At 39.6% G+C, this 23,838-nt stretch overlaps 1 protein-coding gene across 1 annotated transcript in view; it reads left to right on the top strand.

The window, feature by feature from the left end:
- Positions 1-23,838, top strand: part of BMPR1B (bone morphogenetic protein receptor type 1B) — a 259,034-nt gene that overhangs the window by 10,594 nt on the left and 224,602 nt on the right. The window lies entirely within an intron of this gene.

The following is a 23,838-nucleotide window of genomic DNA, read 5'->3' as shown; positions in this document are numbered from 1 at the left end:
TATCTGGGTTAAATATTTTACTGTTTTGTTACTTTAGCACTTCAAGAGTGAAATTATATTATTTAAATGGAAAGAAATAACAAAACCCAAATAGAAGTCTTGCAAAATACCTTTTAAAATTATTTCATTTAAGTATAATTAGAATATCTTCCAAAAGGTGTTGCAAATGATAACTCTTTAATTCACTAGTGAAAAATAAAATAAATGGGCTGCCTATTTAATGAATGAAATAATGAATTGATGAAGGCTCTTCTGTTACTTCTGTAACAAATGGAAATGTTATTTCCATTTAAGTGACTTTACCTCCCCTTCTTCCTGTACTACTTCGGTTCTCTTCCAGCCACTAACCTCTTTTGTCCCCCTGCCCAATTCCCTCTCTCTTGACAGTATTCCTCCCTGAACAAAAGCAGCCAACTGCTGTGATTGTTGTCAAATAAGCCAGTGTCAAAATTTGCAGCTGCTTTTATTGTTTAAAAGATGTTCCTTTGTGCAGTATGAAAACTTTTGTTGAGTGTTAGCTTAGCGGCAGTAATCATGGGATTTAATGATAATACTCTCCAATCAGACGATAAATGCTTGTTTATAGCAGCTCTTCTACACACTCATTAATCAGGAAAGGTTCTTGACACAGTGATAAATATAACTTTAATTCTTGCTTGAATGTACCATATACAAATAATACAATCCTGTTCATCAGTGAATGCATGGTAGATATACTGTAAGGTGCATAAAAGATACTAGCAGTGTAGTCAAACAACAGAATATTCTTCTTCCACACACTCTTCTTGAAATGATCTTGTACACTCTTCTTTTTTTTTTTTTTGTAGTTTTGTGGCTTGCTTAGTTCTGTGCACTTGAGTCTGTGCACGCATTGATGCTTACTGACATGGATTTCAGAAGTTCGAAGAAACCTTTTGGCATTAGTGCTGCATCTATCCGTCCTTCAAGGGTGATGGGTCCACTCTGCTTTATTCTCCAGAGTTCTGGATGTATCAGCTTCTAGATCAAGGAGGTGACCAGAGTATGTGGCAGCTCACGCACAAGGGGTCTTTGCCCAAGACTACTGCCCACAATGGTCTCGTTGGCAGTATAGTGTGAGGATGTGACCAGATTGTATATGTAACCTCTGTGGTGAAACTTCCATTGGTATCAGTTGTCCTTGCTGGTCCTGACTTAATACGTTATCATTGTGGGGAATGCCTCCAAATTCCTGTTTGACAGTTTCATGCAGTGCATGCTCAAAACCACTCTTTGCTTAGTAGGAGTCAGCTGGAATCTATTTTTTCTCTTTTGACGTGGTAGGACTAACAATGGCATTCACTTGTGCCCGTTGTTTCAGGCCAAAAATATTATATGCAAAATAACACGTTCTGCTTCTTTACGAGAAGTGTAGAGTAGCCTCATTTATTTGTAGCAGTCTTCAGGTAGTTTGAAATGGACACAATCCCCTGTGGCACAGAGAACAGTCATGTGGGCTTTATCTCAGTCATTTCCGTTTTCTAATCAAGATTTTGAGGCACCTGCACTTCCTTTTGATCTGCTTTTGAAAGTAATGCCTGGGCTGGATCCTCAGTTGCATCTCTGAGCACTTTTTACCGAGTTATTTCCAATAAATGCAGATTCTGCGACTACTACATTTTGCTGATGGGCTGGCATTTGCAAAGCCTGTGAACTGTGCCCATGTAAACTTTCTTTGTTCTTTGAGCCATAGCATTCCATTAGTAATGTTACTATAATATATATAAACCATCCTGGAGGTGGTTTCCATGGGTGTTATTCTCTGCCTTATCTTTAAAGCTGCAGTGTTTGTTTTTCATAGGGGTCTATCCATCTGATACTATAATTGTCCAGGAAATAGGGCCTCACACTAGTGAGAATACAAATCATGTTGAGCTCCTTGCTTCGAGAGTTTCTCAATAAATTCCTGTCTGCCTTGAGTATTGAGATTTTTTCCAAACTCTTTCTTCATGTCTGAAGAGATTTAAAATTTCTTTTAAACATCTGGTCATAACACTACTTTGAGGAAGGTTTGCTCTCAAAGTAGTACTTTTTGAAACCATTGTGTGTTTTCTGTAGGTGGTCATCAACTTCTCCTGGGGCCAGCTGACTGACTGACTAACAGGGTTAATATGTTTATTACTTATTGAATATGTCCATTTTTCTTTCAGGTTTTTCAAATAAAGCTTGGTATTGCTTGGTCTTTTTGAAGCCTAGATAACTGCAGATCTGCATAAGTCAGCTTAACTTTTTTGGGGGGGGTTACTTGATTTTCGGTGCTCAGGAGATTCCCAAAGTGATCCCAGCTTGAATGACTAGCTGATGTTTGTTGCAATCTCTGTTTGTCCTCTCTCTTGATGGTTTTATGATCCTCCCCAGGAAGTTGAGGGATCCCGTCTGAACTGAGAAATCATAGTCACAGGGTGTGAGTGGCAAGTTAGTAAATACATTATTTGAATGTAGTAGACAAGCAGTCTTGCAGTTCAGCTGGTCTTACAGATAAGTCTAGGGAATCATGCTGCATGTGGAATTCAAGTGTAGCATCTCTGTTCTTCCACACTTGTATTAACTCCAACATGATGCTTACAGTGTCACCTGACATGGGAAATCCAAAATGGGATTAGATTTCCATAACCACCATAAGGTAACTGATGTACATTTCCAGTGAGTCCTTTTTTCATGAAAATAAAGCAAGGGGCTACACTAAAATGTACTTGGTGGCTATTGTCAGGAGACTGCTAATATGCGAAGTGTCTCTGAAATAGTACATGTGCCTAAGATTTCACAAAAAAACCCTTCAATCAAAATTGCCATAACTGTATACATAAAAATAACAGTACTTCACAGTCAATTTTAGTTCTGTGACCATCTTGAGAAAGATTCAACTAAATTACTCGGATAAATCTATCTGGCAAAAATTCTCCCTCTTCCAGTGTTACAATGGACTGCTCCCTAAGGCCTTTTTAGCAGGCTGATAAGCACAGAGCAGAAGACATGACTGTGGAACTCATGATGCAGTCCTGCATTCAGGATGGAAGAACTTAGGTTTTCTCTCTACGCTGAATTTCATAGTAGTTATGTCTTTGGGGTATTCCCTTCTGTTAGATTTAGTTTACGCGGGCTGTATGGTTCAACACCTACTGGAGGGAAGAACCAAAGAGGTGGTAAATGACAAAGATGAGGATTGTAAGCTTTATATTTTTAGGAAGGCAGGCTATAACAGGGAGTGTGTGTACACAGTTTGCTTAAAGAATATCTAGAGAGAGCTTTACCAAAGAACTTTTTACCTTACCTATCAGATGTGTCTGTGTAAACATGGGAATGTCTCTTTGTCTTGTCAGAATTTCATTTTGACTTTTGGAGTTCTTACAGCTAAGTTTGTGGTTTGCTGCCATCTTACTGGTACTCAGAGAAGGTGAACCTGAAGGTCACGAGCACTGGGAGAGACTGACAAACAGACTTTTCACATTTAAAATTTAACAGAACTCGCAGTTTAGTTGATCTTCGGCTAAACTTTTTTATCCAGATTTAAGGTCTAGTCCTTAAATCTGACACTACAGCGATCAGTTAGAAGGTTGCCCTTGTGTTCAGCAGGAGGAGGAAGGGGTACTTTGATGTGTTGGAGCTGCAGACATTATGCTCATGAGTTACACGGAAAGAATGGCAATAGATGATATGAAAGGTCTGAAATGAAAGCAACAGCTGATTTTGTTCAGTTCAAAATGACCCTGCCAAAAGAGGCAAATGACATCACAAACTGGAAGGTAATTTTTTCTTAACAGACTTATAAAATATGTTTTTATCCAAAAAATACACTGAGAAACTCGAATGATGATGAATAAACCACTTCAAACTCATGGGAAGCAAGCATCTTTTGCTATTCAGAAATCTTCAAAACTGCTGATGTGAAGGAGGTCTAACTTCATCTTAATGGATATAATCAAATTCCTCACTCTGTTACTGTCAGGTATGTGCATATGGTGTATTTTCCAGTGTCCTATTTCACTTGACCAAAAAGTCTGAAAATACAGAAATTACACAAGCTCACTTGGCTATTTTTACACATTATAAGAGGCTGCAGTGTCATTTGCCTTGTTTATTTTCCCTGAATCAGCTTTTCCCAGTTACAGTTCTTCTATCATCAGCTGTGGAAATGAATCACAATAGAAGCAGCAATGTAAGAAGTTTGGTGTTGTGGGTTTTTTTGTTTGGTTGGGGTTTTTTTTGTTTGTTTTGTTAGGATGTGCAAATAACTGTAGCTATGGGTAAAGTAAGTACTCTGTAGTTTCCCATTTTAAAACACACCAAAACTTAGAGTCTGAATAACACTAGAGACCCTTCCTATTTATGGCCCAGAAATTCTTGGAGTGCATCCTCTTGCCTTCTAACACTTTTCCACAGGTGGAAAGGAGCCTTCATTTTATTATTCCATAGATGCCCACTTTTTTTCAGGAAATTAGGTCCCTCTTCTGCTTTTTCCTGCTATGTCCTAAATCCACTTCTGAGATAGAGGTGGAGACACCAGAACTCACCCACTCCAAAGAAGCATCACCTAGTACTGGGGTATGGGAAGCTCTCCCTCCTCTGTCTTTTTCTGCCCTAAGAATATGAGGAGCAACCATGGCGGACAAGCCTGTGTTTTTAAAGAACATCAGTTGCCTTCAGACTCTTTCTCTGTTCCCTGTAGTGTTTACTGGTTTTGCATGCTCAAATTATTTTTGTGAGGTGTTTTTGATTGCTTGAAGACATTGCTTTGACACTTCAATGTCATCTTTTATTCAATCTGGTATGTAGTCAGCTATTAATCTTACCTTATGAATCCACTTCTTCAGCCCTTAAGCATCTTTTTGTTCTTACTCTCTGAATTTTCCAAGTTTTTTGTGCTTCTGTAGTGTCGGGTGCTGGGCTGGTCCTGCTCAGTGGTTGTCAGACTTTCTGACTCTGTTCCAGTATTTAACGGTGTAGGCTATGTACAGATAGAGGTCACCTAGGAGGACATTTACTTCCTCTCCACAGAATTCAGTTTGGCTGTACTGAAATCTACTGACTTTTCTTTCCTTAGCTGCAAAAGCCTAACAGTTTGTGGATTATAGTTAGAAAAAGCACAATTTCCGCTCATCAGTTTTAAAATAATTTTCATTTTCACTGGTTATATTGCAATTTTGTAGTTTGTTAGCTGTGAAAATAACATTTACTTTGGACCTTAATCCTATTAATTTTCAGGCATGACTTTAAGTACAATATTGACTGAATTCTTCTCTTTTCTCCCTTAGGAGATGGGTCAGGATGAGTGCTTAAAAACAGTCTGAAGAGCAAGGAAATAAGTTAGATAGGTAAACCAGAGCAATTACACTAGCAATTTTTTCATTTTGATAAGTTGCTTTTCCACTGCGTTCATCAAACATTTACCTTGAACACAGTAACCTATTCAATCCCTTTTTTTATTGCGGTGTGTTTATAGACCCACCCTCTCTGTATTTCCATGTTGCCGTTGTGACTGGTTGCTTTAAGTGAATGCTGCTGCATGCATGCAAGAGTTCATCTGCTGTCTCGTGTCCCTGCAATTTTCCCATGGGCAAGGTGTTTTTGCAAGGAGCAGATTCTGGTGGTCCCTTTCTGGGTGTAGTTTAACACCTGCTAAATACATAACTTTGAGCTTGGCACAGATGTCATGATTTTACTCCATTTCACAGAACAGAAGTTGCATTTAATTTAGCATCAGGTGCTGTATTCATGTCACTGACTGTTTCGGGAAAGCAAGCAGTATTTTGCCAAAAGAACCTGCTGTGGCTCAGGATGGGTGTGGACAGGGATGCTCACTCAGCCCAAGTGGTGGTATGAGTGCACAGGCTGCCTGTGGGTACTGTACATTTTGTGCATTTATGAATTCCTGGGAGGATCTATGGACAAGAGATAAGATACAGCCTTTTGTTATGGCTGTATGGCAAGCACATCCCATATACGCAAAGGCTTTTGTTATTGCGTAATTTCAGATATGTTGTCTTGCAGGTTTACCTTCTCCTTGATAACACCCTGTTTATGCAGTTCTCTTGCCTCTGATTTTCTAAAGTTTCAAAAAATGATGGATCATCTAATGGAGTAGCTGTTATAAGAGGTTTATTGTGGATGTGAAAGTGTGTCTCGCAACTTGAGCATATCCAGAGCAAATTGTATTCAAATGCTGGCTTTGCTCTCTTTCAGTGGACTCCAGCTGTTCTACTGGACACTGTTTTTTATCATTGTGCTGGACTACAGGGTACAAGTGTTGAGACTACAGATGCTTTTATCTAGTATAAATTTTCAAAGAGTTTCACTGGCAGTTTACATTTCTCGACCTATTCTCTTTTATGCTTTCTATATAATATACATGGAAACCACTAGCTAGAGAATCATACTTAGCAGCTGGTTACACACTATATTTCTTTCAAGATCTTGTGTGAAACTTCAAAGTTTACATCAACTTGTAGGAAAAATAACGCTCGAGTATCAAAGGGAGAAATGAGCAGAGTACTCGATAAATGTTGGTGCTGGTTTGAGTGCTTCCACGTTGCCCTGAACACAGCTCACTTATTTCATTAGAACATGCACTGATATTTATATTACCTTTCTTTATGATCCTTTCTAAAGGATTTTTGCCTATTAAAAAAAAAATCAGCAGTGGAAAAGCTTAAAATTAGGTTTTAAATGTGCATGAAGTGTAAGTGTATCTTGATTTTTTTGCTATTTTTCAGAGTTCATTTATGAACTGCCTTTAATCTACTGAAGGAAACTAAGATGTTTATATTATGTCATTGGGCTCTCATTAGTTGGTTGCTTGTTTTTTAATAGGACCATAATTTCATTTGGCAAGCCAAAACCTTGTCTTACCACACCTTTACCTCTGTCTCTGTTAGCAAAGCCCAAGAAAGTCTTTGTCTGAACGTTATGTTTCAAAGCAGACCAAGAAACCCCTAGACAAAATAATTCAACTCCCACTCGCTAGGTTGGTAGGAAAGGCTCAGCACTGTGTGTGTAAGGTTTCTGGGGAGTCCTTGGCTTGCTCAGTGTTGCAAACCCCCCAACACCAGAGCAGCCAGGTGAAAGCAGCCACAAGCTTGGGGCACAGGTGAGTCACAGCTCCACTCCAGGGTGGCTTGAGAACACTGATGAAGAATATTTAGATAAAATCAAAATGAAGTTGTCTTGTTTAAGGGCTACAGAAGAGAAACTTTAAAAATCATTATGATGATTTATGAGCTGTTAGGTAATGTGGTTCACCCATGAATTTGGGAATTAGTACTCCTCTGATGTTTAAAGAAGTAAAGTGAGTTTGTAATTCACTTGAAGCCAGGTAAGTTAGTATAATAGTTAAGCTAGGAGCTTACACTCCCACACCTTAACAGCCAGTGAAGTCCTTATTATCTATCTTACTAGGTTTTCTAATGGCCCATTCTGACAGGGAAAACTGTGTCTGGGTCTGTCCATTTGATTTTCTTCTTTCTATGTCATTGCATTGGTAACTGGGGTTCATCTCGCTTAATTGTAATTGTCTAGCATTTCTCTGTAGTCAGTGGTGGGAGATGAGGCCTCCTGAAGACAGTTCAGTTTGTCCTATCCTAACATTAAGGTGTTATAAGACAGTGATGAATATTTGTAAATCCAGGGTCCTTTTCCTTGAGGTATCAAAATAATGCTAGGGCTTGTAGCTGAATACATGTGAGAGAAATTACACCCTTTTTAATGAAATACTTGTTTGATCTCTGTAAGAGTGTCACTCCTTTTTATTAAATTTTTTATTATTGTTTAGGAATGGTTTGAAATGCAGATGTTAAACTATGCCTTCTACTAGGGTTTAGGGCCCCCAACATCAAAATAAGCTTGTCCTGGTTTCAGCTGGGATAGAGTTAATTTCCTTTCTAGTAGCTGATACAGTGTTATGTTTTGGACTTAGAATGAGAAGAATGTTGATAACACGCTGATGTTTCCAGTTGTCAGTAAGCAGTGTTTAGACTAAGTCAAGGATTTTTCAGTTTCTCATGCCCAACCAGCAAGAAGGCTGGAGGGGCACTAGAAGTTGGGAGGGGACACAGCCAGGACAGCTGACCCAAACTGGCCAAAGGGTTATTCCATACCATGTGACGTCATGTCCAGTATAGAAACTGGGGGGAGTTGGCCAGGGGGGATTGCTACTCAGGAGCTAACTGGGCACCAGCCAGCAGGTGGTGAGCAACTGCATTGTGCATCACTTGTTTTGTGCATTCCAATCCTTTTATTATTATTGTCATTTTATTATTGTTGTTATTATCATTATTAGTTTCTTCCTTTCTGTTCTACTAAACTGTTCTTATCTCAACCCGTGAGTTTTACCTTTTTTTCCCCCCGATTCTCTCCCCCATCCCACTGTGGGGGCATGGAGTGAGTGAGCAGCTGTGTGGTGCTTAGTTACTGGCTAGGGTTAAGCCACAGCAAAGCTTTTGAGATGAATTCCTTCCTCTCTTGAGGAATCCTAATTAGAAGCTGACAGCTCCACCAGAAGCTACCTAGAGGAGCTCCCCATGCTCTGGGCTTCTTGTTCAGTCTTTCTTGGCAGCAGACCAGCGAGACTTCCTGGGTCACTTTGCAGTTCTCTGCCTTTTCATCTATTACACAATTCCTTTTGTAGGAGTAGCAAGTTTATTCTTCTAAAGTCTGAATCTCTGCTTTCTCTTTCTCCTGTATGGAGGGTGTTTTCTGATGCTGAGCTGTGGAGCTGTGAGGACCTTTGTTTTCATTTCCAACCTGAACATCATCACAACTGGTTCATACAGAATGCTTGACATTGCCCTTAGCATATATGCTGCTTTTTCCTCTCTACTCTTTGTGCCTTCTTGCTCTTCCCTTGATATGCTGGTAGACAGCCATCACATGCCCTCTCAGCCTTTGTTTTGCCAAGGTATGTTAGCCAGGGCAGGCAAAGCTAGTGTCATTCTTCACATGTGTTTTTACTTATTTGCTTCCCGGCAGATGTAGCTGCAGCAAGGCACCAAGTGGGAAGGTTTGTAGTGACATTTTGTTGTGGGCAAACCCTGGTGGGCAGCTCAGCCACACACAGCCACTTGCTCACTGCCCCGCAGCAGAGTGGGGGAGAGAACAGAAGGGTAAAAGTGAGAAAACATGGGTTGAGGTAAAGATGGTTTAACAGGTAAAGCAAAAGGAATTTGGTATTCCAAATAAGCAAAAGGTAAGCAAAAGGAATTAGCAAAGGAACCCCCGAACAGGCAAGCAAGGAATTCATTCACTACTTCCCATCGGCAGGCAGGTGTTCAGCCACCTCTATGGAAACAGGGGTCTATCGTACCTAACAGATACTTGGGAAGACCAGCACCATAACTGCAAATGTCTGCCCTTCCTTCTTCTTCCCTCAGCTTTAATTGCTGAGCATAACGTCATATGGTCTGGAATATCCCTTTGGTCAGTTGGGGTCAGCTGTCCTGGCTGTGTCCCCTCCCAACCTCTTGTGCACCCCCAGCCTCCTCGCTGGCAGGGCATTGTGAGAAGCAGAAAAGACCTTGAAGCTGTGTAAGCACTGCTCAGCAATAGCTAAAACATCTCTGTGTTATCAACAGTGTTTTCATCACAAATCCAAAACACAGCACCATACTAGCTGCTGTGAAGAAATTAACTCTGTCCTAGCTAAACCCAGTACATGTTTCATCATCAGTAGAGTAGGGAATGTACGTTGGACAGCTGGTGGGCTAGTGTGGACAAGGGCAAGGAAATGCAAAATGAAGAGTTGATCTATTTTCAAGGGCCGCTGTCCTCAGTCCAGAGCCAAATCAGAAGATTTCTGGTGTTACGTGCTTTCTTTTTTTGCCTTTCCTCCCCCCCCTCAAGGTTAATTGGTCTGTCTCGATGTGTGTCCACATTGTTGAAATTCCAGTGGTAGCAGCACGGGACTAGTGTTTTGTGGTGCGGCAGTGACCCCTGTCCATGGGGCTATAGTGAGGCTTCCCAGCAGAGCATGTCCTGGTTTTACAGTACCTGCTTGTTTTCCCCCTAGTCAGCCTGATTCAGTATTCTCCGTCTCCTGTCATAATCAAGAGCATGTCTTGGGGTCAGGAACACCTTTCCTTTTGCTGAGATAAGGGGAGCTCCTAGGCTAGATGTTACTGAGAACAAACCTCTGGTGGCAACTCTAAATAATGTAAAAACTTTCTCCTGTTAATTTGTTTTAAGTTGCTTGCAGCTAGACAATCCATTTGTTTTCTCAGAAGTTTCAGGCTTCTAGATACCTGACTCGTCACACCGTGTATTTGCTTCCCATTGCAATTCTCAACTGTAGGGTCTAGCTTGCAAAGTGCACGGGCCCAGGTTCTCCACTGTGCCCAACCTCTGAGCATAACTAAAGTGACTGTTGGGAAAAGATAGACTAATTAGAACGAAACTAAATGATATCACGGTGTCAAATTGTATTTGATAAACTCTGAATCTTTCCTGGTTATCTTACCAAAAAAAGTATTAAGATGTTATGGACTACTGTGATAATGTTGGATATTTTGGGCAATGATGGTGGGGGATTCTCCCATGCTCTGCTTTGCCAACCTTTCCTTCCTGTGTTGCTGAAGCAGAGGGGATGCCCAGGTAGGCTTATTCCACTTGAAGAGTAGACGGTAGAGATGCGTGAGCAGAGGCAGGCATGGATTAGTGAACAAAGGTTGATGGGATTAGTATTGTGTGTTTAGTAGTAGCTCTCAACTACTCAATGGTACTCTCAACTAGTAATTCTGGTATTGTGCACATTTAGTCCGGAAGACTGAGAGGCCTGTCACAGAGAAGTGGGAGGTTGAAAAGGGACAAAAAAAGATGGCTTTAGTGGGAGGCTGAGATGTACTTTTTATGTTCCCACAATTTAAATGTTTGCTTTTCCCCCCCTTATAGCTCCTTAGATTGTTTTCAACCACCTTTTATCACTTTTTCCTTTCTAGTGTGTAATTTTGAAGATTAAATATTAAGATTCTGATATTTCCATTGTGAAGCATCTTCCACCCCACTTTCCTGTAGTGAAGTGTAGCACAAATGAATGCCAGTAACAGTGTCTGAATCCAGCCTTGATTCACCATACCTGCTGTTACCCAAGTAAATGCATTATTCATAACTTACATGATACTTTCCTGAAAGCGGTATACTTGAAAGCAGTGTATGTAATATAATGTGTCATTATTCTAGAGGTCTGAAAATGTCCTTTTATAATTCTCTTTAGTAGTACAGTTTAGGTGATGTGGAAACTATTTTCTAACACATGTGCCTAAGCAGTGAGCCCTTTGTTAGATCCAATTAGAATTTCTCCCTTGATAGAGTGTGAGGCTCTAAAGCGGTGTTATGCTTGGCCGCGGACAAAATTAATCCAGTCAGTTGGGACTCTGAACATCAACTTTCTGCAATCTCAAGGTATAGAACCACTGATATGTATGTTTATATTCAGCAAATCTAGCATTTAGTGCAAGCGGCAATAGCCAAGCCACTTGTCTAGCGTAGTGTGCGATGTGTCAGCGCATTTCAAAATTATTACGTGCATATGAGCTACTGTACAATAACACTTTCCCCCCACAATGTGGTGTAGCTCCTCTCCTGGTGGTGGAGAGGGTTTCTCATTTGTCTTTTTTTGATTTTTTTTTTTTTTTTTTTGAGAGTATGATGAACGTGCTATATATATGCTATGTTCATGAATATACTTAATAGGGTTTAAGAAAACCTTATGTATTTTCTGTTTCTTTTCCACTGTAAATTGTTAATTAAAAGAACAACCCCAAACATTTTGTTGATTGCCAGGTATTTTGTTTGGTTTAGTAAGTGTTTATTATGGGGCTTATGTTATAAAGGATTGTTTGAGAAACTTGGCTTTAGGTTGTGTGTTAAGCACACCGATATCAGATGAAGTAAAATACTTTCAAGTATCACTGATTGTTTTTTCTCCCTGTGTAGTGCCTATGCTAGAATCTGGGAATGGAGAATTAGTTGCTTTTGATGATTTGCCATAGCAAGAGTGATGAACGTGACTTAAACCTAATCCAAATTTATCGGTTTTCCTGTGAGTTTATACAAAGGCCAGAATGTTTCGACAGGTCTTGGTCCACAGAAATCTCTGTGACCATCAAAACGACTCATTGGCTTCCGCAAACATGCAAATGCTTTTAAACTGAACCTTTGTTTTGCTGGCTAACTGTGCTCTTCAAGCATTGCAAATCACATCCCTCCTTGGCTGGAAATGGTGTGTCACCCTTGGCGTTCTCCTAGGCCTGACTCTCCTTGGTGTTCAGTGGCTTCTGTGGGTGCTAATGCTGACTGGAGAGCCCCCGTTACCCTCTTGATACTTCAGACAGCTGTTGTGGATGAGGCCAGGTCCTGTCCTGTACTTGTCCTGCAGGTCTGCTTGTGCTGTTGTGGCATAAAAGAGTCTCAAGCGAGGTAGAAATGACCCTCTGAGGAGCAGTTCAGTGGAAAACTCTGGAGAGAGGTGATGCAGCTTGGGAGATAAGCTGAATAAAACGTTAGGAGTATGTGCTATGTCCCGGTGACTTTCAGCTGCAGAAGGGTTTCCAAACTGGAGGGGTCAACAGCTACCTGAAGCTCTCACCAGGCATCATCTATGCATCAGTTCAGCTTGGCTGGGATGCAGGGCTCCTGGCACCAGGGTAGGTTTCTCTCCCTTTCCAGTTCAGATCAGTATGGAGTTTGGTTACCACCAGCCAGTCCCCATATCAAAGCCAAGGTTTTTCAAAGATGCCCTTAGAAACAGCAAAAAGCAGACTCTCCTTTTTTTTTCCACCATAAAATATGCTTTTGTAGTTACAGGGAGGAGTCAGACACCTTGTTTGGATTTTTACATCGTTCTCTTCTGAATATGCACAAGTAGTAGAAACATTTCTTTTTCTGGAATTGTAGTACTGTTCTTACCCTGCCTACCGTGCTCCAAACTCCTTTGCTGTTTCCTTAAGGAGAGTGACTCCATGGTGGTTAACTCTTCCTCCTGGGCTGACAATGATGGGTCCTATGTCTTTGGGTTGAAAAGTGCTCAGTCTCATACTGCTTTTGTTCCAAAATCAGAGCGTGTGTGTGTGTGTGTGTGTGTGAATAACCCATCATCAAGTTGTTCCTATTTGCTTCTAGCAGCTCCCAGAAGGAGCCAGATAGTGTACGCCACATATAGGGAGCATGACCCCTACTTTGAAGATAAGTCTAAAAAAGTCCTAAGTACAGCATACTAACTGTGATATAAAATTTAGTGAAATGTGTATGGATAGGCATATATTTAAATTATCTGGATACCTACGATGGAACTGGATTCTTGACACGTTTCTTCATGTATGAACAGTTGCAGTTATATCTCAGATTGCCATTTTTTAAAGTTAAGGGTGGTATTAGCTTAAAAAAAATTGGACATAGTACATTTTAGTTAGCTATATGTAAGGTACAATTTGTTGTAATTATTACCTTTGCTTTAAGTGAGAATCTGAGGGCTGACAAATCTTAAGTTAGCTGTGCAGTTATAGAGTGAAGCAACTAAATTATATTCTGGATGCGTTTTGCATTGATCCAGTGGAATTAAAGCTGAAGGACAAGTTTTAGATTGCCCTGAAAAAAGTCATCAGCAGATGACTAAAAGATTTACGAAGATATTAATAAATGCTCCTGAATGTAACTAGTATATGCATGTTGGAAGTGTGTAACTGATCAAGCAGGTGCTAATTTATGTATCATCAGTTCTGCCATTTTGTGCATAAATTTTGATACCACCTTGCTCAAAAAGAATTCATTTTCACAGTGTTACTGAAAATATGCCCCTTCGAATTTCATAAAGAAGCCTTTATGGTAACTTTTTTCTTCAAGAGAATATAAGATTATTTATTTTACTGTCAGCTAAACTACACATTTTTGTATACCTTAAATTATACAAAATCTTGCACTCCATTATTTGAGTGTATATAAGTTAAACAAAACACTTTATGCAAGACTCAAGTATTAATTTTTATGAAGCTCAATTCTAGTATTATGCCAAAGCGAGTGGAAAAGTTGCCAAGGCTCTATCTGTTCCTAACTAGAAATGTTTATGGTTCTTAGGAATGGAGGTAAAGTGGTATGAGCCTTACTGAAGAATAATGTCATAATAATTCTTATTTTAAAAAAAACCCAAGCAACCTGTTATAACTTTCTAGCTTATTCCTGTAAAACATCTGCTCATAAATTACAGTGTTATCATGAGAATTATTTTATCAGCTTATGATTTTTCTGTACTGCATTTATATTTCCCATTTGGAAAAGGGTGACCTGCTGTCTTGATTGTTGTCTTGTCACGTTCAGCTGTCTTGCTGCAAATTGTTAACCTGTTTTGCTAAATGATGAGCTAAATTTTTAGAATCTGGTTTTTACTTTGTTCTCAAGCTGTGTTGGTCTCTCGATTCTCTTTCTTCATTCATAGCTCTGCCAAGCCCCATCAGTTCCACATACAATAATGCTTAGCTTGCTTGCAGGCTTGCCACAAGTATACAGCTTGTTCACTGCATCACTCGTCCCTTTCCTCCCTTGTGCATAGCATCACCTTCTGAAGCAAAACTACATCTGTAAACCCAATTACGATAAACTTTTTGGATTATTGGAATAAGATTGAGAAATCCATCTACATGAAGGCTAGTGGCTGGGTTATTATATAGGTAGGGTGTCTCTTTGAATATAAACCACTCATTTGTTGGAGAACGTTTTGCATTTGACTTCTTTTGATTTTTAAATAATGTTTTATTTATGTAGCACAATTCATTGAAACATGAGTGTGTAAGGCAGAGTGTGAACAGTGGAGGAATTGTTTAGGCAAGATTGTATGAGCAATAAAGCCTAAACATGAACTATTTAGTTCTTCCTGACCATGAATAATCTGTGGTTTGGTCCTACTGCTATTTATTCATTCAGTCAATAACAGAATGGTTATGACTGACAAACCACTGGAGTGCCTGACAAAGTGAATCCAGTCTTATTGGTGAGTATTTGTCAGTTTAAGTACCAGTTCTTCCTCCAGGCTGTGGTACTAGGCAGGAGTCCTACAGCTTTTTCCAGTTGCTTTGGGAATTAACATTAAGGTTAAAAATACTCCCTGCAGCCTGCATAGATGCTTCCTACCTTTCTGTGGCACTTGCTTCTAGCTTAGCATTTGTGAGTGACTCCAAAATTGGTGAGACTGCAAATGTTTCAAGGACAGAACTGGCCTGCCGATTTCTAATGGTACAGACTTCAGAGGAAGAACAAATAGTTTTTTAAAAAGTGAACATTACTTCACAGCTATTACTTTTGCCATCAGTTTATGCTCATTTCCCTGTCTTAGGCAAAGCAGCAGAAATGCTTTTGAGCCTTCTGAAACCACTGAGGTCTAAATTTGTGGTAGATCCACACAGTAATGTGGCTGACTAAAATACATAATAAGCATTTTCATGTATGGAGTATAATTTTTGCTTTCAGTCAAATTAGAGAGGGAGTAAGTACAGGGGACTGCTATGTAAATTTTTTGCAGTGTTTTTGACAGCATTTTCTTAGACAAAAAGCAGATTTTGCCTACCATTTGTTATGATTTGTCTTTGGTTTTTAATCAGGCTCATAAGTCCAAGGGCTAAAAGATTTATAGGATCAGAGCTTTTAACTTTGCAGTGGCAAAGAAGGGGAAATTGGTCTATAGCATGTTTAATTTGTACATTTTAGTTTCTGTTTTGTTGAATTGCTTGATGACGTTTTGGGGGAATTGTATTATATGGTGCATGTTTATGTCAGTGTGCTTAGGAGAGAAAAAGGGGAGGTGTGCACTTGTTGGGAAGGGAGCTGTAAAACAGTTCTTTGGGCATCATCTGCATAGCGTTGCACTGAAAGAAGCCTTGTGCAAGCACAAGAGCGTAAGCACCTCTTTTTGGTAGACCTGTAGCATTGTCCACGGGAAGATCATGTTTCACATGAACCTTTCGCTGTATTTGCAACCACAGTGCACTTGACTCATTGTGTTGGACCTTACTTCTGATAATGGTGAGGTGGTGGAGGTCTTGACAACAGACCTCTTGAGAAGAAGGACCTGTGTCCAAGAGGAGGGATAAGGAGACAAGAAATAAGAGTGTTCAAACTGGTCTGTTTGGTACCTATGGAAATACCTATGGTACAGGAATGGGTGGAATTCCCCTCAAATAGTATATAAATTAACAGGTCAGTTACTACCACATACTTCCCTTTTTCCTGAGTGTTCATGGAAAAAGCAAATGCAGACTGGGAAAGTTAACAAGAAACCATTTGAAGGCCTCATTCTTCCAAAGCAGAAGGGAAGAAAGAACACTTTTTTGCTTTTTCATATTGATTTCCTTCATGTTTCATGTTCAGGAAAGGGTGCATTCCACCACATCTGCTTCAGCCCTGGTTGAGAATTAGCCTTAAATTTTCCACTTCTGGACATGTATTTTCCCCACAGTGTACAGTATTTAGCTGCATGCCATAACCTAAGAGCCCAGCCTAACTCTGTTCAGGCAAGTTGTTGTATTGATGTTAGTATTGAGCATCAGGCACCAATTTACCAGTGCCATAGGTCTCCAGTAACCCCTACAATATGATGCTTAAGGACTTTTCAGCTGAAGTCAGTTAAATGAGTGGAATAGGGATCTCGCACACATCCATGACAGGACAGAACTCGGCAATCTTTGAAGTTGTAACTTTTCTGGTTTTTATATTCTCTCTTTTCACATTTTGGGTTTTCTTGAATGCTTCCTTTTGAGAACTAAATCTTATGGTTCCCCCCCTCTCCCCCTTCTCCTTTGTTTCGACTCTCATGTTCTGTATTTTCTTTTGCCTTTATCTTGTTCATCCACTGACCATGTGTCCTTCCTAAAGCAGATTATTCTCAGTGCTGTCTCATTTCTCTCCTGATGTTTGTTAGATGGATATAAAGCTATTAGCAACTTCAAATATGGAAGCACTTTCTCCCGCTTCGAGCATTTATATATAATCTCAGAAGGGTTTTTTTTGTTTTATAACAGTAGAACCTAGAGAGTTTAAAAAAAAAAAAGTCCAATAAAACAGATCAAAGAGACAACATTTATGAGAACTATATATTGAAAGAGGCTTTTGAAATCTATTGTTTAAATTACTTTTCCTTTTGGGGCAACTGCAAAATTACTTAATAAGCTGGTTTTGAACAAGAGCTGGAAGGAAGTAAAAGAATTACAAGTATTTTCTTACTTTCCATTTGTTATGAAGAACAGTTAGTTGCTCTGCCAAGTCTGCTTTCAGTTCTGTTTAGTCCGAATAGGAGCCCAAGAAATTTTCTATTGAAAGGAAATTTGTCTATGTAAATATAAAAAATTATTTACATCTTGCATATTTATGTAAAGGAATGTTCTACATATCCTAGCTTTATAAAACTTCAGTGTTACTAAAAGTATCCCCAGTGCAGCTCAAGGCTGTGCTTAAAGCTATGCCAGCGTTTTTGAGGACTGTAAATGGGGCGTGTTTAGGAGAAGAAAACAGGGACACATTGGATTAGTAGTCTGCTATGGTTTTGAAGAGAAAGAAATGTTTGAGTAACTTCCAAAAATGAACAGCAGGGTAAAACCAGCCAGAATTGTCTTGATTAAAACAGGTTGAGATGTGTTGGACTAGTGAATATGTTAAAGTCAGTAAGAAGGCTTTTCACTATCTGCTTATTCAAGGGATGTAGTCTCGGTCTTGTGGTACAGGCGGGTGTTATGGAACCTCCTTGTGGAGTGTAAACGCACCCTTGCCCTGACTTATGGAGCACAAGCTGTCCCAGCCCTTCAGCTGGGCCAAGTGAGGAGTGCCAGGAGAGCATCAAAATGAGACCAAGGCTTTGTTCTCATGTGTAACTTCAACCCCACATTGACATAAGCCAAAACTGACTGCAGAGGGATTGTTCAGCGCTTGTGGAGGTTGGCCTGTCTTCTTCAGAAGTGCCCAAATTTCACTTCAGAGACCCAGTTTAAACAATCCAATTTGGTTTTATGTGTGTGTTTGGGTTTGGTGGTTTTTTTTGTTTTGTTTTGTTTTTAATTAAAGGGTTTCTTGAGACCAAATAGTCTGGTTGTATCTTCCTGTCTGATAGAGAAGTCATTCAGCTTGCACCACAGGCAGACAAATTTGAGTCGTCTTTTGTGCAGAAAGAGGGGTAGGAAGGCTTTTATTCTTGTTTGTTTAGTTCAGCTTGGTTATTCAACGGGACCTAACAGAACTGAATATTGGATTCCAGTCAAAAGATTTTAAGAATTGTATGTCTGAATTCCTTTGGAATTCTTAATATTTGGGTGTCTGGGATTTAGATTCTGGCTTTCATACTTTGTTCATTTCAGTGGGATTAAACTTCCCTGTAAGGTGGAATGTAAGCTCTTTGCAGATTTGCATGTAATCAGGTAGGAATGGTATAGTTAAAATACCAAATTCAGCAAACGGGAAACTTGTATCAACAGTCAGGTTCCTAGTCTGAGCAACTAGTTGTGGAAGTTCATGTGCAGCAAGCCAAGTTTTTCTAGTGTCTTTTGTCTTTCGACAAAATGAGAAGTCATTCTCCCGCCATTTGTTTTTTGCTGGGCTAGTTTTGGTCAATATTTTTTTTTTTTTTTGGTCTCCTTCTTTGAGAGAGGTTCTCCACTCCTGTAACATCCTGGAAGTCCTCCTCTGCCACTGGTTTGTATTCAGTGTTCTGGAGTGTAAATGGCCAGATTTCATGTGCTGTTGCTGAAGCATGACGGCACTAATGCTTTCCTATCTCTGTTGGACACATGACTTCTCATACATTTTCAGATCATATTTGCCTTTGAGGTGTCTGCGTTGTGTTGGCAGGTCACAGTCAATGTGTTGTCAATGAGTATTGTCAACAAGGTATTCTCCCTCCTTGAACTTCTCTGGTTGATAAATAGCTTCATTTTCTGGTGCTTCCATGCACATAGCCTTCCATTTTATGCTATAAGATGTCATGCTCAGGTATCTCAAAGTTACCCATTAAATTCTGTGTGATATTCTATATACTCCTTCTATGTGTCGGTCGTGTATCCTAACTAACTTTGTGTTAAAAGCTGTTTTTAATAAGGTACTGCTGGTTTTGGTTTTTTTTTTTTCCCTTGCTAAGTTAATTGGTAAAAGTACTAAATAAAATGACTTTCTGAACAAATGTTCGTGGAAGTACGCTAATAATCTCCACATGGTGCATGCTTTCCCTTTATAAAACTCCATAAGCTAGTCAGTTTGTTCATACTGCTAATATCTACTTCAAGTTTCCCCTCTGTTCCTGAGTTCACTAAAGAATTCTTTGTATGTTATGCTATCATAGGCTTTATTGAAGGCCAGATAAATGATGTCTACTAGAGATGCTCACATTTAAAAATGAAACAAAACACAAGGTAGTCTGACATTGCTTATTTTTTTGGAAATGCAGCTAGAAGTATATTCCTTTGTTTACTTTCATCTCTTCAACATTCCCCCCCCCCCCAAGTAATTGTCCTAAAGCCTTGCATTCTGCTGGGATCAGAATAACTGGACTTTCTTTGCCCAGATTCCATTTTTGCTTTCTCAGGTTATGGGTATTATATTTGCTATTTTCCAATCAAATGGCACCACCCTCAACATTGGAGACCTATTAAAATATTTTCTTTAACACCTCCTGCTTCATGTGCCAGTGTTTCCAGAGCTCTGGGATGTAAATTATCTAGTCCTAACTTGAGTTTATTAAATTCTATTGAATTTTGCTGTCACATTGGCTGTGTTTATTTTCATGTCCACTAAGTAATCTCAAAGAAGAAAATATAACTTTTTTATTTATAAGTTCCTAAATTAAAAACACATATTTGGTAAAGCACATTCTCCAAAAATTTTGGAAACAGCCTGGTAAACATTCTTTAAAACTGCTTGTATAATTCACTGGCCTATGAATATTACCCAAGAAGCCATAAAAAGCAGAAGCCAATTGACAGTAAAAGTAATGTACATTTCCCAGAAATTTAAAGTTGTGGGGTGAAGAGCCATTTGGCAGAAGAATGACCATTTTCCTCTGTGGCTTTCAACTAAGTTTTTAGTTTTGTTCAATCTGTTGCCTCTTGACATTCCTTTAGTATAGGAGGAAGAAAATGGATGCCTTGAAATCTTGCATGTGGAGTTTTTCCTTTCATGTGTCTGATGTTCCAGCTCATCAAAAATGTTACTGTCCTTCCCGTTTCCTTTATCCCCTACACGTATTTCATCTCTGTGCTTCTATCTGTGTTTTGCTGTCATCTTCTTTATAGTCTTTCCAGCTTCCTGCACAGTCTTCCAATCCTTGCCTGACTTCCCCATGCTGCCTTTTTTGTGCTATTCCTCAGTGTTTTAGGAAGCAGTTGCTTTGCATATTCAACCATCTGTGGTTTTCAAGTTTTTTTTCTGAAAATCTATCCTTTCCACAGGTACTCTGGCAGATGTAATTAAAAAAAAAAAAATATTAATTAATTCTACATAGTACTTGCTCATTCTGTTAGTGTTTGTTCTTCATTACTCAGAAACTTTGACTATACCTGAATATATTTATTCTCATCTTTTCCTTTAGGACCTGTGAATTGGTGCAATTTTTTTTTGATTACTTGATTTGGAGTCCTTGTTGCAGTAGTTCAGTTGCTAGTAGTGCTTCATATTACCTAATGGTATCATGAGTAGCAGAAAATGTGCGATGTTATTAGCAAAGCAGCTGTCAGGGTATAGATGTGTAGGTATAGAGCATTCCACAGTTATGTATGGAGAGAGCCTTGTTTTCCCTTTTGGAGTGAAAGGAGGAAATTGTGCATTAGGCTTGTTATTCAGGAGGTCCCTTCCATTGCTGCTTTCCTATGAAGAGCCATGGTCAGCCATCACCTTGTCCAGAAATGTCCTCTTCGGGGTTACTCAAGTTACTTGCAGCATTGATTGGAGCACTTTCTATTTCCAAGTGTCAGGAGCTGGTTTACGGCTGGATCTCTTTATGGGTGGACAAGATGTGATTTAACACATACTTTTCATTGCAAGACCACCCAACTATAACACTCTGAGGGAGGGAGCTGTGATGCTTGACCATGTTTTTATACGCTGTATTGATATGTATTGGCTGTGAGAGTATCTGGTTACACATTTGAGCACTCCCTAGTTGTTCTCTAATTGCTCCTGTTTTGCTCATGGTTGCTTAATGTGTAATCTTGACTGTTACACTGAACTCATACTATTTAAGCTGCTGGGAACCTGTGCTCGGCATTAAATGTACACCTGGTACAGCTGTGGCTACTTCACTCTGCCACTGTGGAAGCTGCAAGTCTCGCCAAGGAGCAAGCTTGCCAGAGCGTTGACCTGTAAAGTGAGTTGCTTTAATATAAAGGCCGTGGAAAACACTCCAGCACATAGCTGCTCTAGTACAACTCGTCGTGGTGTGAATGCACTGCAGAAACCCTCTAATTCCCTCCTGTGCTGGGGGAGCTCTGTTTCTAATAAGGTTCAGTGAAAAGGTTTAGCAAGCATGGAATGGAGTTACAACAGTCTAAACTGACTGCAGGGGTGTCCTTTGTATTAACAGCAGTTTTCTGATCTTCTTGCCCGCCAAAGCAGGCATGCATTGGTTTAGAGAGCTCTAGCTGCTGATAGGGGAAGAGCTCACTGTATGAGTTGTATCTAAGACCAAGAACTGGATCTTTACCTCCTGTAAACGGACAGTTCGTCATTTGACCTGGTATTGCTGCACCAGGGACAGGGCCAAACTCTGCTGGAGCCACTCATGGAGTCTGCTTGCCAACGTGGCCAATAACATATTTACTGTATGTATGCTTTACATATATGTATCCTGTAAGTATACAAAGCATGCTGCGTGTATGTGAATGATCGTGTATGTGTATGCTGAATGTGTAGTTTAATAAGAAAGTGGGGGAAAAAATATGCAAGGAGGAAAAATGGCTCAAGATAAGCCATTCCAGTGCAGGGTTGTTGCAGGACAACTCTTTAACTACAAGAAATCTGGCTTGAGCCCTTGCAGAGCTAGCCGTCGGAGTTTTGTCCACAGGACAAAAGCTCAGGAGCTGCCAAAACTGAGAGTGTTTTGATTGGATTATAAAAGGCTACTTTTTCTTTCTAGCAGGGTGGGTGGCTGTTGGGGAACTATCTGAAGAAACTAGATTTATACAGGGAGGCAAAACCTGTGTAGGATGGCAGGGTCTTTTGAGTAGTCATCCCACTCGGGTATATTTCTTCTAATTTTGCGAGTTGATAATACCAGACTACAAACTACCTTTTGAAGCTGTGTAGGAATCATGGCCCAAACTCTCAGATCCCAAGCCTGCTGTGGATTGCCAGCATTGGTTTGCCGTGACAGGTTTTAGATTTACTGCCTTAGGCAAAGTGCTTCCTGCTTGCTCAGCAGGACTTCAGTTACCAAGCAATTTTTAAAAGAAGAACTAGCAGCTTTCTTTTTAGTAAAGCAAAAGGGTTAAATTCTTGCTATACTATTGGAGGCTTAATCACAAATTAGAAGCATTAAGGCAATAAAATCTGTCCGCAGAGTATACTTGACATCAATCTTTTTCTAGAGGTGTCTTTCGGTTATGAAGAAGCGTTTGTGAGCTAGAGTAAATTCCAAACCAAAGACCTATTCTGCCAGCGCGCTTCTGTGGAGTCCTGTGTTTCACAAGATCTTCCTGAGTTTTTGAGTTTCTATGTTTGAGCGATGTATTGACTTTCAATGCTTAAAGCATGTTTCAGGACCCTTTGTATTTCCCTGCTATGAATGTGTGGTGTTGCCTGACTGCTTAGTGTCTGTGACATTGCCCGGCTCTACTTCAGAGTATATACCCATGATGAGTACGAGCCTTGGATGTGATGATCTTTCCGTTCTGTTTGGTCTTTTTCTCAGGGAGACAAATTGATTGCAGTCATAAAGTATATTCCATTTTGTGGACACAAAGCACAGAAGCTTGATTTTTATTTTTTTTTAAATCCTAAAAAGCATGTAACATGAAGCTTTTCATAGCTACATCATGGCTTATGTATTATATATATTAAAAAACATTTTTTTTTTTATTTAAAGGTTTACTATGTAATTTCTGTAGAAAGCTTTATATAGTGTGTTTAAAATATTAACATCTGACCTACATGACTCATTTTCTTCCTTCTCTTAGCTTTAAGGAACTTGGTAACATAACATAAAAATTTCAGTTGTTCGTAGAGGAAAGAACAGCATTTTTACTAGATATGGAAAATTCCAAGTGGAACATGTAAAGAGATAAAATACCATTTGGAGATTTAAGAACACATTTTATGATTCTGACTTTTTTTGATGCAGACCACGCAACAGCCTCACAAGGACTCTCTTTTCCCTTGCAGTAGAGTAACTCATACTGAGAGAAATCACATAGGCAGAGAAACATAAATTATTTATTTGAATAACCCTCTCTTCAGTGCTTTCCTGAGAAGCCAGAAGACAGTACCACATATTGTTGAAAACTTCTTTTTACAACTAAAATACTTTGTAGTTGCAGGTGAAGTCTATTTTTGAGTTAGTGTTTGTGGTCAAGCAAAGAGCCAGTTTTTTTCCTTTCTCCACCTTTTAATAGCTTAGGACAGTTTCAGGGCTCCTGTAATCAGTGCCAACTGGCACTGGTTAGGGGCAGCAGCAGAGTCATGCCAACCTGTGCAGACATCTGCTGCATGTTTATGGGTAAGACCGACTGCGTGCAATTCTCCTTAGAATAAAGGTTACATCATAGCGATTGCTGAGGTGAGGCAGAGGTTGAAAGTATATAGCAGATTTTTTTCTTTTCCTGCTCCAGTTTTAATTTGTTAGCACACCTGCAGGTCTGGCATTTGTTTTGTTCTTTGCTT

This window comes from Haliaeetus albicilla, chromosome 1 (genome assembly GCF_947461875.1).
Source record: "Haliaeetus albicilla chromosome 1, bHalAlb1.1, whole genome shotgun sequence".
Lineage (NCBI taxonomy): Eukaryota > Metazoa > Chordata > Aves > Accipitriformes > Accipitridae > Haliaeetus > Haliaeetus albicilla.
The sequence above is the reverse complement of the archived record's forward strand: the minus strand, read 5'-3'. Positions and strand labels throughout refer to the sequence as shown.